The 14,383-nt window shown below is 41.1% G+C and overlaps 1 long non-coding RNA gene across 1 annotated transcript in view; it reads left to right on the top strand.

Annotated features, from left to right (window-relative positions):
- LOC125912905 (uncharacterized) overlaps nucleotides 1-11,569 on the top strand; it is a 32,193-nt gene extending 20,624 nt beyond the window's left edge. Inside the window, exons 3-4 of the long non-coding RNA XR_007454868.1 lie at nucleotides 8,700-8,930; nucleotides 9,052-11,569. This is a non-coding gene — a long non-coding RNA (uncharacterized LOC125912905). The remainder of the gene's footprint in view (nucleotides 1-8,699; nucleotides 8,931-9,051) is intronic.
- Nucleotides 11,570-14,383: the final 2,814 nt, after the last annotated feature.

Raw genomic sequence — 14,383 nt, 5'->3', positions numbered from 1 at the left:
GAAGGGGGGGGGGGGGGTCAGAGAGAGAGGGAAACACAGAATTGGAAACAGGCTCCAGGCTCTGAGCAGTCAGCACAGAGCCCGATGCGGGGCTCGAACTCACAGACCTCGAGATCATGACCTGAGCCGAAGTCGGAAGCTTAACCGATTGAGCCACCCAGGCACCCCTAGATATTTTAAATACTAGAAGAAATGCTAACAAGGTGTTTTGAAAGACTATAGGGATTTTACGCAGAATGAAAGCCACTTAGCATATTGTATGTTACCTATTGCTGTATAACAAATAATTCCCCAAATCATCAGCTTAAGACAATTATTAACATTATCTCATATAGTTTTCAAGGGTCAGGATTTCAGGAGTGTCTAAGTAGTGTAGCTCAGAATCTCTCATCAGTCATAGCTCACAGCCCACATCCCTACTTCTCCCTCCTCCTCACACAAAGATCCAAAGCAAAACTTTGAAGGGTGAATTATTGATTTCAGTTGACTTTTAGTTAAACTGAGTTTGGGGCCCAACTTTGATGGGTTGCAGGATCTGAAGAAAGAAGAGCCCTTAGAATCCCAAACCTCTTTACCACAACGAACACCAGATGTTTCACATCTTCTAGGTAAAAAGGTAGTAGGTGTACAGAAGGCCAAGTAACAGACAAAACTGTAAATCTGAAAATTTGAAGGAAAAAAAGTCAAGGGAAAAAACCAACCCCAAGGGTGGAATCATGGGACAGTATAGCTAACTGGGTAGAAGCAGTCTGGGCAGAAATGAATACAATAATATATATGAACATATACATTACATAGCATAAAACTTACCTAAAGCAGAAGCAGAAAATGGAAGAAAATATGAATTAACTGAGGCAAACCAGAATTGGTGCTTGTCACAATTAATGGGATAAGGAAGAAAAAATAAAGAATTAAAGGTGCCCAGGTGGCTCAATCTGTTAAGCATCTGTCTTCAACTCAGGTCATGATCTCGTGGTTCACGAGTTCAAGCCCCACATTGGGCACTCTGCTATCAGCGTGGAGCCTGCTGACAGATCCCTGAGCCCCTCTCTTTCTGCCCCTCCCCTGCTCTCTCTCTCTCTCTCTCAAAATAAATAAATAAATAAACATAAAAAAAAGAATTAAAGGCTTCACAAAGCTGCTAGAAATATTAAATAAAAACTCAGAAAAGCACAATTCTCATTGTCATTTATTCATTAGGGGACCATGCCATTGGTTAACAGAACTTGCGAATAGCTCCCCTGATTTAAGTCATCTCATATATCTTCACAGAAGATCCTGTCCCTTTAAACCACATTGACCCCTCTACATGTCTTCCAGTCACAGGTGTTTTAGAAAATTGCCTAAGATTTCTCCTTCTCCTTCTCCTTCTTCTTCTTCTTCTTCTTCTTCTTCTTCTTCTTCTTCCTCTTCTTCTTTTTTAGAGATTTACTTATTTATTTAAGTCACCTCTATACCCAACATGGGGCTCAAACTCACAACCCTGAGTATATGATTAAGCGTCATATACTCTTCCAACTGAGCCAGCCAGGTGCCCCAAGATTTCTTCTTATTGAACTACTTCTGCACTTGTTCTCACCCAAATCTCAACACTATATTCCACCAATCCATTATTTGCCTTTGCACTCTGGAGGGGGTGTTCATATCCCTGGCCAATATTTGGCCATTTGGCTTTCCTTGGGCGGCTTTAGGCCTCCTCTTATGGAACCTAACCCTGGACTTTAAAAGATTTGGCCTTTGGCTCAAGCTGGGTTAGTCCAAGTTATCCCTAACCCCTCCTTCAGAGGAAGATTGTAGCAACTGGAAAGAAGCACTTCCACTTTATCTTCAAATCATAATTGCTGATTATAGACACAGCTGGTTGGTTACATTTATTGCCGATACATCCATGGTCAAGTTGATCACAATGACGAGAATACATGCTGAATACCCTTTTATCTCTCAGCAATGGTTTTAAGGAAGGCAATTTGGCTTAATAGAAAGGATGAGGACTTTGAGAGTAGCTTTCTAGGTATGGGAACCAGAGAGAGAGAGGTAGGTGGAAGTAGGGAGATGGGCACCCCTAGTCCTTAACCCTTATTCATCCAGGAGCACCCAGATTCCCTATACATCCTTCCCCTCAACACACAGGCACCTGAAGTTTCCTCTGCACACTCCTGTCAGGCCACTACGGATCCAGAACAAGCTGGACCAGATGTGCCTGAGACAGAGTTTTGACCATGCAACTGAGGTGAAATCCCTATAAGAGAGAGTAAAACTGGGGTGCCTGGATGGCTCGGTCGGTTAAATGTGCGACTCTTAATTTCAACTCGGATCATGATCCCAGAGTCGTGGGATCCAGGGGCACTGAGCACGGAGTCTGCTTGGCATTCCCTCTCCCTCTTTCTCTCTCTTGGTCCCTCCCCTGCTCTTGCTCTCTCTCAAAATGAATAAGTAAACATTAAAAAAGGGCGGGGGGAGCAAAGCAACAATATGAAAGGAACCCAAGTCCTTGATTGACCACGTGGAGTAGAGCTGCCTGCAGTCCAGGATCTGCCAGACTGTTACTGGACAAATAAACGTCTGTTTTCTGTTTTCTGAAAGAAAAAATTAGAAAATCCAGACTTTTGATTCAGGATTGGATTTGAATATCAGCTTTTACACTTACTATTTCTTTTTTATTTTTAATGTTTATTTTGGAGACAGCGAGAGCAGGGGAGGAGTAGAAAGAGGGGGACAGAGGATCTGAAGCGGGCTTTGTGCTGACAGCAGAGAGCCCATGTGGGGCTCGAACTCATGAACCACGAGATCATGACCTGAGCTGAAGTCAGAGGCTTAACCAACTGAGCCACCTAGGCGCCCCCAGAATACTGGAGTAAATAAAAAGGAAAATTGAACTGCCTTTGAAAGTCAGTACTACTCACTTTTAGGAAAGACTCTCAAATTCAAAACCTGTTTGCTCTTACTTTACACACAATGCTAATAAATTTGGTTATCTGGTTTCCTAGGATGCAGATTAGGGAGAGGATTACCAAAGCTAGGCACCCAGGAAGTCTCAAGAGGTACTATCTAATATCTTAACAAAATAGGGGGCAAAAAGCCAGAAAGAAAATTATTATTATGGAAGCAGCCCAAGTGTGCATTGATAGATGAACGGATAAAGAAGATGTGGTGTGTACATATATATACGTATACATATATATATATATATATACATATATATATATATATATGTATATATATATATAATGGAATATTACTCAGCCATAAAGGAGAATGAAATCTTGCCATTTGCAACAATAAGTAGATCTATAGAGTATAATGCTAAGTGAAATACTCAAAGAAAGGCAAAAACCATATGATTTTACTCATATGTGGAATTTAAGAAACAAATGAACAAATTAAAAACAAAGACATAAACCAAAAGCTGACTCTTAACTATAAAGAACAAATTGATGGCTACCAGAGAGGAGGGGAGGTAGGTGGGGGTGATGGGTGAAATAGGCGAAGGGGATTAAGAGTACACTTATCGGGGCACCTGAGTGGTTCAGTTGGTTAAGTGGCCGACTCTTAGTTTTGGCTCAGGTCAGGATCTCACAGTTCGTGAGTTTGAGCCCCATGTCGGGCTCTGTACTAACAGTGCAGAGACTGCTTGCGATTCTCTCTCTCTCCTTCTCTCTCTGCCTCTCCCAGTGCTCAATCTCTCTCTCTCTCTCTCTCTCAAAATAAATAAACTTAAAGAAAAAAAAAGAGTACACTTACCATGATGAGCACCGAGGAATATATAGAATGGTTGGATCACTATGCTGTATACCTGAAACTAATATAACACTGTATGTTAACTATACTGGAGTTAAAATTAAAAAAAAAAAATAAACAAATAGAAGCACCTGGGTGGCTCGGTCAATTAAGCATTCGACTTCAGCTCAGGTCATGATCTCACGGTTCGTGAGTTCGACCCCCGTGTCGGGCTCTGTGCTGACAGCTCAGAGCCTGGAGCCTGCTTCAGATTCTGTGTCCCCCTCTCTCTCTGCCTCTCCTCCACTCACACTCTTTCTGTCTGTCTGTCTCTCTCAAAAATAAATAAACTTAAAAAAATAAATAAAGTGAAGATTAAGAATGTAAAAAAAAAAAGAAAAGGAAAAAAGAAAATTATTAAAAGGACATGAATGAACACAAAAACACACCAACCTTGGATCATTTTGGGTAGACTAAAAAGCCTAGCATATTTCTGTGTTTCTCAAAGATGCATTACTTTGCCCTCAAGTTCTGAATGCTAATAATGACCAAGAAAATAAGATACATTTTGAGAATGCAGAAATCTATTTTATTTAATATAATATTTCATTAAAGGCAGATTTTTAAGCATCTGCTACTTAAAGGGATTACTTTCAATTATTTAGAAAACTGATTCAGACGGTTATATTTTTCAAAGGTGTTGATAAGTGCAGCTTTTCTGAATTGTAATAGCAAAGTCAGAGTAAATACGCACCAGTTTATGTTGACAGGTCTTCTAAATGTGTCTTTAGATCTGGTTGGTTGCTTTGACCCCCAAGCAAGAGAAGATAAATAATGCATTCCACTACAAGCTGACTAACAGTAAAAGTTTAACAAGCTCCCATTGGTATGCCCAGCTCTGTGAGAGACAAAAAGAGTAGAAAATAGAAAAGGTATGTAACACCCTGTTCTAAGTTCCCAAGGATTAAAGGATGGTCATGCAAACAAATCCCCAACATAAATCATTGATGCAGCTAAATAATATGAAACTACATAAATTAACAAAGATTATGTACAAGAACAATTTCTAAGCAACGCCTGATACATATAAGCTATCAGCTAAGAATTCAGAAATATGAAATCCATTACCACCATGGTTCTTAGCCTTTGTGATACCTCGGTGGCTCTCAGGGTGATTCAAGTGTCAAAGGAAGTTGAAGGTAGAAGGTTCTGCAAGGCTACCAGCCAGGACCACATCAGTCCATCTGCTTTTCTTCCTTGATGTCCAAGACAGCAAGGTCTTTCTTGCCTGCTTCAGTCCCAGAGAGCAGGGTTCATTAAGACACACAGAGGGGGATGGGGCACCTGGGTGGCTCAGTCGGTTAAGCGGCCGACTTCAGCTCAGGTCATGATCTCATGGTCCGTGAGTTCGAGCCCCGCGTTGGGCTGTGTGCTGACAGCTCAGAGCCTGGAGCCTCTTTCAGATTCTGTGTCTCCCTCTCTCTGACCCTCCCCTGTTCATGCTCTGTCTCTCCCTGTCTCAAAAATAAATAAAAAACGTTAAAAAAAAAAAAAAGACACACAGAGGGAATCAGCCAAACACATGACGAGACTATTACGGCTGCAGTGTACCATTATATATCCTTCTCCACGTTCTCTCGTGCAAAACGCCTTGAGAACTGGATCCTTGTCTGCCTTGTGTATGGCACAGTTCTGGAGGGCAGTAGGAGCCAAACATTTCTTGAATGAATATGACAGAGTGGCAGTGAGAGCTTGAGGTACCTGAAGTGTGAGTTTGGAAAGCCTGTCTCAGAAATAAGGCCATGACCGGGGGAAGGACGGGCTACTCAGGGAGTATGGGGTAGTGTGCAACAACCTGTAGCCAAAGTGTCCACCCCAAAATGAACTCCGGCAAGGTTCTAAATCCAGCCACGAGCATCTCGAGAAAGTGTTTTCGTTATTAAGCTGATTTTTCTCTGGGACCGTTAATTTAGGTCTCATATCAATAATTCTCCATTAAAGAAGACTATCTTGATTTGGGAGAACAAAAAAAAAAAAAACAAAAAAAAAAACTCTTCCTTGTCCTGCTTCTCAGTAAGGCAGAATGTTTAAACCGACTCTCTCTCTTTTTTTATGTACATATTTTTTAATTTATTTTTGAGAGAGAGAGAGAGAGAGAGAGAGCGAGCATGAGTGGGGGAGGGGCAGAGAGAGGGAAACACAGAAACCCAAGCAGGCTCTAGGCTCTGAGCCATCAGCACAGAGCCCGACGCGGGGCTTGAACCTATGAACCTCAAGATCATGACCTGAGCTGAAGTCCGACGCTCAATCGACTGAGCCACCCAGGCGCCCCTAGACTGACTCTCTTCTTTAAGAAGTAACTTAGTGAGTGAGTCCAAATGTCTAAGTGCACCACTGTGGTGCTGCTGGAAGCAAAAGAGAAAACAATCCAGGTAGAAAGGAAAGGGGAGAGATGTTTAGGTTCCCTATTCTGCGAAGAATAACATAGGGAAACGAAAGTGAAGCGAGGAGAGGAAGAGCAAATGGTGGCTGAAGAAACAGCCAAGAGAATCAGGAAGAGAGATTGCAAAATCATGTCCCCCTTCGCCCCAAGTGCATTTGCACTTGTTTCTTTCTCTGCCTCTTGGTTGTTTGAAGGTACCAGGCATGTGTTCCCACACGGCACACCCTCGACCTCTCCTGGTCACACTCAGTCATGAGTCACAACCTTCCTTGCTGTGGAAACAGCAGAGAGCAGGACTCTGGGGAGGAAGACAGTGCCTGACCCAGTGTCCACTACTTCAAGAAATGGGCATAAGGTGGCAGCACTCGTAGTGTGCCCGCAGGTGTTGTGGAGAGAAACTTGGCCAAGGGCCAGCTGTCCTTGAGCTGCCAAATCCCAGGGAGAAGATGGGCAAAGGGAACTCTGTTAAATACCTCCTTATTAGGGTAGTTAGTAATGGGAAGAGAAAGGCTTTTCTTAGGGGAGCAGTGGCACTCAGGAGTTCCATAGGGAGGACTGGGTGATGGGTCCCCTGGCCTGGCACCCACACATCTGTTGAAAGAATAACTTCTACTTATGAGGAAGGATTAAGATGGATTGATGAACAACATGGATGAACTCTGAGAACATGGTAAGTGAAAGAAGCCAATCACAAGAGACCATATATTGTATTGTGTTATATGAAATGTCCAGAACAAGCAAATCTGTAGAGACGGAAAGATTAGTGGTTGCCTAGGGTTGGGGCTGGTGAGAATGGTGGGGGCAGTGGGGGGGGGGGCGACTGCTAAAGAGTATGGGGTTTCATTCTGGGGTGATGAAATGTTCTAAAATTGATTGTGGTGATGGTTGCACAACTCTGAGTAAGCTAAAAACAATTGAATTGTGCGCTTCAATGGGTGAATTTTAATATATCCCAATAAAGCTGTTACTAAAAAATAAGAACGACTGATGAACATTTGGTTTAAAAACAGAAAGGAAAGGTAATAATGTGAATGGATTCTTACCATTCTCTCCCTCCCTGGTCTTAGGAACAAAGATGACTTCAGTGTGGGTGAGAGGCATCCCTTTTTCTGGAATCATCCATCTCTAAGACAGTGCCACTTACACTTTAATTTGTATACAAAGCACCTAAGGATCTTGTCAGAATGCAGATTGTTTCAGAAGGTCTGAAATAGGGCCTGAGATTGTACGTTTCTAAGAAGCTCCTACGTGATCCTGAAGCTTCTAGTCTTAGAAACACATTTTGAACTGAGAGACTCTAAGACATCCAAAGAAATTATGTTTATTGTCTGATTGGGATCAGTAGTATGCCAGCTCTATACTAAAGTTAAAAGACCAATTAAATAGTTTTATTTTGACCTCATACTTGATAGTGGCATTAATATGTCTAATGGCATATATATATGCATGGTGATGTATCTAATAAAAAAATTAATACTGGTATCTTGAAAAAGTACATTACCAAATACACTATGGCATTTACTATCTATTTTTATTGAAAAGTCAGGACTTGGAATTTGGAAGAGAGCTAGGTTTGAATCCTGACTCTGTCATTTACAAGCATCATGGCCTGGATTGCTTAATCTATCTGAGCTCCAGTATCTTTGTTTATATTTGGAGATAATAATATCTATCTTAGTGGATTTTTGTGAGCACTAGAGGCTAGATGGCATGCACATAGTGGTCACTCAAGAGATCACTATTATTGTCATCAAAAGTGTATGAGATGGGAGGATCTATCCACCTTTCTTTTTCATGTCTGTATTTCTCCATATTTTCTTCTAAATCCATCCTAAATCTTGAAATTTGGGTTGTGTAAGAGATGCTTCTGTATGAATATTTTTCTTCATCCATTTGAAGAAGGCATTGTTGTTTAGAGCTCTAGTAAAATCCATATGGAATATAAAATTTTTCATACATAGATTTGTGCTTTTAAAAAATTCATTCTGATATTAAGGAATTCGAAGTAGGGGCGCCTGGGTGGCTCAGTCAGTTAAGCATCCGATTTCAGCTCAGGTCATGATCTCGAGGTCCACGGGTTCGAGCCCCGTGTCAAGCTCTATGCTGACAGCTCAGAGTCTGGAGCCTGCTTCAGATTCTGTGTCTCCCTCTCTTTCTCTCTGCCCCTCTCCCACTCACCCTCTGTCCCTCTCTCTCTCTCGAGAATGAAATAAACATTAAAAAATTTTAAGAAAAAAGGAATTCAAAGTAAATTTGAGGTATTCAATAAGGAACTTCGGCCTCCTTGATTCTTTTTTTTTTTAAGTTTTATTTATTTAAGTAATCTCTACACCCTACATGGGGCTCGAACTCACGACCCAGAGATCAAGAGTTACATTCTCTTCCAACTGCACCAGCCAGGCGCCCCAGTCTCCCTGATTCTTATGTGTGAGGCTGAAATAATTCAACAACAATGATCCCTACTTTCATCAAAAAAATTTTCAGACTGAGTTGCTCAATTTCGTTTTAGGGCCTCTGTTATTTTCCTTTTCCTTTACAGGTACAGCATGCAAGTTCTTCTAATACCTGGCCCTCGGGGAAGCCTACAGAGAGAGGCGATTTGGAAAACGCTGTTTTGGAACAGAGCTCCTCCTTAATAGCTCCCCGTGGAAGAGGGATTCCTGCTACAAATGACATGACATCATTGGCACAGGGCTTGGGCTGGAGCAAAGCCTGCTGCTTCTTCCTTCTTGAGACTCTGACCTTGGGGGTTCATGGCCTACAGCCCTAGGTGAGTCTAGGTGCCTTGTTCCCCCACGTTACACTCGGGCTATTCTCTGGAAGTTACGGACATATAAGAGGCTGCCCCATGTCTTTATTTACTTTTCTTTTCATTTTCTTCTGACTTTTAGGCCGACTTCATCTCCTTGGTTTTCCTGGTTTCTGGAAGAAAATGTGGCAAACATTATCACTGGCAAGTTTATGCCATGCAGCCTCAGCGAAATTTGTTTCTCCTTTTTTTTTTTTATACTTTTATAAATTTAACCTCTTGCCAACACATTTCTATCACCGTGTACTCAGCCTTACCTATATGAAGGCCTAAGCAGTATGGAGACAAGAATTTGTTTTCTTCTCTATTTGATTTTTAAATTATAAAAGACTCTAATGCTGTCAACTGGTAAGTGTGTAGAGTTTAAGGTAAACATCACTCCAACTTTTATAACGTTTAGGGTTTAAGATAAACATCACTCCAACAGCAAACTGGTTTTGAAGATGCCATTTAAAAAAATCCATCTTATAAACAATTCTCTTGAACACATGTTTTCACATTTGGAAAAGAAAACAGGAGTTTCTTTTTTAAAATTTTTTTTTAACGTTTATTTATTTTTGAGACAGAGAGAGAGCATGAACGGGGGAGGGTCAGAGAGAGGGAGACACAGAATCTGAAACAGGCTCCAGGCTCTGAGCTGTCAGCACAGAGCCCGATGCGGGGCTCGAACCCACGGACCGCGAGATCATGACCCAAGCCAAGGTCGGCTGCTTAACCAACTGAGCCACCCAGGTGCCCCAAAAACAGGAGTTTCTACCTGCTCAATGTAGCTTTGAATATTTAGGATTTCTTCTAGTAACTGTTCTTTGCATCATTGCTACATGAGGTGCTCAAAAAGACTGAGCTGGAGACACCAGTCCCCTGAAAGGAATAACCACACGCTCATGGAGTGAGGAAGTGCTAGCTGCTGGCTGGGGACTTCCCAGGTCACTAATTTTGAAACCCTCCAAACACTGATCTAAAGATCAAATTCTTGTCTTCAATAGCAAGGATCAAAAGGGTGGAAGGCTGTATTCTGTTTCCTCATCTAGCACCAGGATTCTGTTGGAGAGGTGCAATTAAACGGACTCTAAGTCCGGCTTGTTCTTTTCGCCCTCCTCTGTCCAATTAAGGACATTATTTGATTTGGTGCATCTCAGCCATTCGTTTTGGTGGATAGTTGTTTCTCTTCTTAAAAAGATCAAAGACCATTCTAAACTCAGACTCAGTCAAGTAGATAGAACAAATACCGCATCATTCTACGTAACTGCCATAGCAGCACTGGGTTCCGATCCATGCAGGAGTCCCTGTTATGATCACCGTTATGGACAGGCGCCTGAGCTTTGAAAGCAGCTGTGTGGCATAAATTGTACCTCATGGACACTTTCGTACTATTTAGTCAGAGTCCAATTACCCGATGTGAAAGCCTATGTGACACTGAGACAAAAAGGAGAGAGAGAAGAGAGAAAAAAAGGAGGAACAGGAGAAGTTATCCAAATTCACTTGTCTGAGTTCTCACGAGGGGAAAAGAATGACTAAAATATAACCTGCATGTAAGAGCATTAGTAATATTATTAATAATAATACCTTTGATAACTAGGCCAGTGATCTCAAAGTACTTTTAACATTCATCATTTTCTTGGTACTCACCAAAATCTCAAGGACCTATAGAACAGGTATTGCCATGTCTTAAGTTTTTCTTTATTTCTCTTTTCTCTTTCTTCATCAACTTTCTCTGAAAATGAGGGATCTTGACCTGAGTGCTAAGAACTTATAAGTTTTGAGTGAAAAAGGCCTATACTATTTTGGAGGCATGTCTTTCCTCTTAAGTAGACATTAGCCTACAATGTACTTTATAGGAGGTACAAGGGTAGGATATATATAATGCTGTACGGCACAGCAAAATAATTGTCAAAGGGCCTCCCATTTATAGTAAGCTGAATGAGAGAATTGATATCCAAAATAAAAAGGGGAAAATTCTAGACTGGTTTCAAAGCATCACAGAGCAGCGATAGTCATTTGCTTCATGGAGAGCCTCTGCTCTGATGCATCTGAGCATACATAGTTCATCTGATTAGATTTCGTGAGTCTAAGATTGATCATTACAATTTATAAACGAGGATAACCATTTGGAAATCTGCCTTAAAATGAAAGTCCAGACATTTGTCTCAAATATTGAGATAGCTCTCAAACTATAGGCTCTTTGCCTTGAATATTAGGTACGTCATCCTCCTTTAAATCTTGTCTTTCCCTAGTTCATCCTCCATCCCCACTCATCTCCCAAAAGACCTTGACCAGAGTTTTCATCTGTCTTTGTAGTACTCCATTCCTGTAAATTCCTTCTCCATGTTTTTGTTCTGTTTCACTTAGTTTGGAAAATGGCAGTGTAGAAAATGTTTGGTATAACTCTAATGCTGGCTGGCATCTGTGATCTCTTAAAAGAATTATATATACTGTATATGTGTGTGTGTCTATGTGTGTGTGTTCTGTGTTTGAAGTACAGAATTAAAAACCTCAAATAAGGCAGAAAACAAACGTGCCTTATTATCCAGATCCCCTCCATGTTTTTAGCTGTTTAGAAAATGTTTCTCCTGTTGTTCCTGCTAAATATTTCTCATTTTGGCATTGCACACCAAAACCTAGCGTCAGTGTGTGTGTGTGTGTGTGTGTGTGTGCGCGCGCGCGCGCGCATGCAGTAGAGATGAGGGAGGTAGGTCAGGTAGCATAATGTGCAACGGTGAAGAACTTACTAAATTAATTAATCTTCAATTAGCAGATCACTGAGAATATGAATCACTCACAAGCAGTCAAAAGGTGATGTCAGTGAACGGTTAGGGCTCGGCATGACTGTTTCTGTTTGTTATTGCATTTGGTCCTAGAGCTCTTGCTATGGCAAGGCTGTCCTATGGGTCTTACTGTGGCACTTTAGAAATGTCTACACCAAACATAGCATTAATAAGTATTCCAGGAGATAGTTAAAGCAAGGAGCAAGGTACTTAATGAAGTTTATAACCATGGCTTTGAAATAATCTTATTATTAGCAATAGTCATACTATTAATTTCTAGTTGGAAGAATAACATGCTCACAAGATTTCTGAGCCTCAGAAGAGGACCCGTTTTGGTGGGGATTGGGTCAGAACAGCACATGCAACTCAAGGATTGCTGAAGAAGGGCAGGTGCATAGGGTAAGGCTGCTTCATTATGAAAGGCGAGTATTCAAGGGGCAAAATGAGTGCCCTTGATCTGTGGTATTTGGTTATGTTTATAAAAATGGTTTCTGTCTAACCTCTCCAGTATCAGTTACAAATTGTGCTAGTGATGGATTACTCAAAATCTTCAGTAGCCAATCAGGATTACTTCCTTACCTCTAAGTTTTTTCCCTAGAGAAGATCTTTTTGAAAGCCATGTAGTATTCCAACTCTCCTAGGATTCCATTTTAGAAACACCGGCTGCTAGTTCATAAAAAACCAGAGAGTAGGTGTGGAGTCAACTATCACACTTCTTTCCTAGAATACTTTGGACTTCCAACTTTAGCTGGTTGAAGGGGAAACACAACATCAGCCATAAACTCCAGTTTTTGTTGGACAGAGTGTCCATATTTTTAGGTAGCTGTGGCTGATTAGGAAAAAAAAAACAAGTGAGCTCTCAGACTTTGTTCTGAGGTCGAAAGGGACCTCACATTTAAAAAAAAAAAATGTATAATCTATATCCTGGTCTTAGTGTTTGGGGCAAAAATAGTGCCTAATGTTTTATGGCATTGTGTATTCTTTCGTTTGAGTGTATTTTGTGGATGGACTCTATTGATGAAAATACACTGTAGTAGAGAGGATTGTGTGTATGTGTGGGTGGGGTGGTGGGTTCAGCAGTTTTCTCAATGGCCTGTCAGATAGGTTCAATGAAGTATGTTGGGTTATTTCTCCTTTGTCTCCTGTTCTCTCCCTCCACAGCAAGACTGGAAGAACAACACACTTGTACACAGGTTTCCAATAGTATCTTTGGAGGGGTAGGCCAACGAGAACCAACCTGGTGGTCCCCACCCTCCAGCCCCTCTGGGGGCTTCTGAATCCAGTGTTGTTCAATTTCGGGGCAGAAAATGATCATTTGATAAAGTGCCAAAGCCCACTGTGATTTTTTTTCCCCAGGCAGCTTGCCTTTGGTGTCATTGGTAAGTTGTGCATTTCACTGGAGTGCCACAACACTACCACTAAAGTATTCCACAGCTCACTTTTTTGTTTGGTCAACTTTTCTTTTATCTTTGGAAGAAGCCATTTTCTTTCTGTAGGGAGGATGGTTGAGTTTAAATTCTATTAAAGCTAGTCAGAATGCTTTCCCTTAGGGGACATTCACTTCCTGTCTTATGCCTAATAGGTTCCTTTGGATTTTCTTTGATTCTTACATAAAAAGCCTGGGATGATCACGCCGGGAGTATTCTCTTGAGGTGGCTGTGTGACAGAGAGCAGGCAGAACATTTGCTGTTTTAGCCTTCCATCCTGTTTTACAGGACTGCATGCCTGCTTCCCTCCATTTTGTCAGTGCTCACAGTTTTTCCTTCTCTTTCTCCCTCTTCCATTTAACTTGTGTTGGAGCAAAAGACTCCATTCCAGATCCATTCCAGAGTTGCAGCAAGAAACTTCCCCACTCTCTCTTTTTCCTATCTCAGTAAAATGGCAGTGAAGAAAGCTTTATGCAATCACCTCGAATATTTTATTTACCTTCTGATGTTCTCCTCCACCCTCAGCTTTCAAAAATTTCCCTTGTAATCATTTTACATGTGTGAAATTTTCCTCGATTGGTTTTAAAGTAAAGCAAAACAAAAGCAGCCTACATTGGTTTCATATGGAAAGTCAAAGATAACAAACTTTTCCTGTTCCTGAGAAATAGGCTTCAATATTAAGATTGCTGACCTGATCTTCCCTTGGTAATATTGTTGGTTCTTAGCTTTCCAAATCTAAAAACAACTTGGTGTAGTAAGTACCAAATACAGCATCTTGAAGTTTCTCTTCTGATGGACTATAAAGTGGCTTTCAACCTTCTTTGCAAGTAGGCTTTTCATCTACTATTTTTGTATCAGTTGGGGAATACAAACCTTCAGTGAGGCTCAGCAGAAATGTCCAAATTCCTGATCTGCCCAGGGGTTTTATAGAACTCCAGTTCAGGTATGTTTGTTTCCCTTTAAAATATTGTTAGTAGTTTTACTCTGTCGTCTCCAAAGGAATAGTCGGCAAACTCATCAATGAAATTTGTGGATAAGTAAAATGTGCATATTAGAGTGTACGAGTTGGTACCTATTTCCTCATGTTAGATTGAACCTGGGTGTTACATTTTGTTTGCAATCTGCCACAAACCAGACCAACGTGGATCTTTATTTCTGGTTTTAGTTTTTGGTGAGGTGATGGTGAGGAGCATTCTCATTCTATATTGATACAAAAAAAAAA

Source organism: Panthera uncia, assembly GCF_023721935.1.
Source record: "Panthera uncia isolate 11264 chromosome C1 unlocalized genomic scaffold, Puncia_PCG_1.0 HiC_scaffold_4, whole genome shotgun sequence".
Lineage (NCBI taxonomy): Eukaryota > Metazoa > Chordata > Mammalia > Carnivora > Felidae > Panthera > Panthera uncia.
Note: the sequence above shows the minus strand (reverse complement) of the source record. Positions and strands in the feature narration are given on the sequence as shown.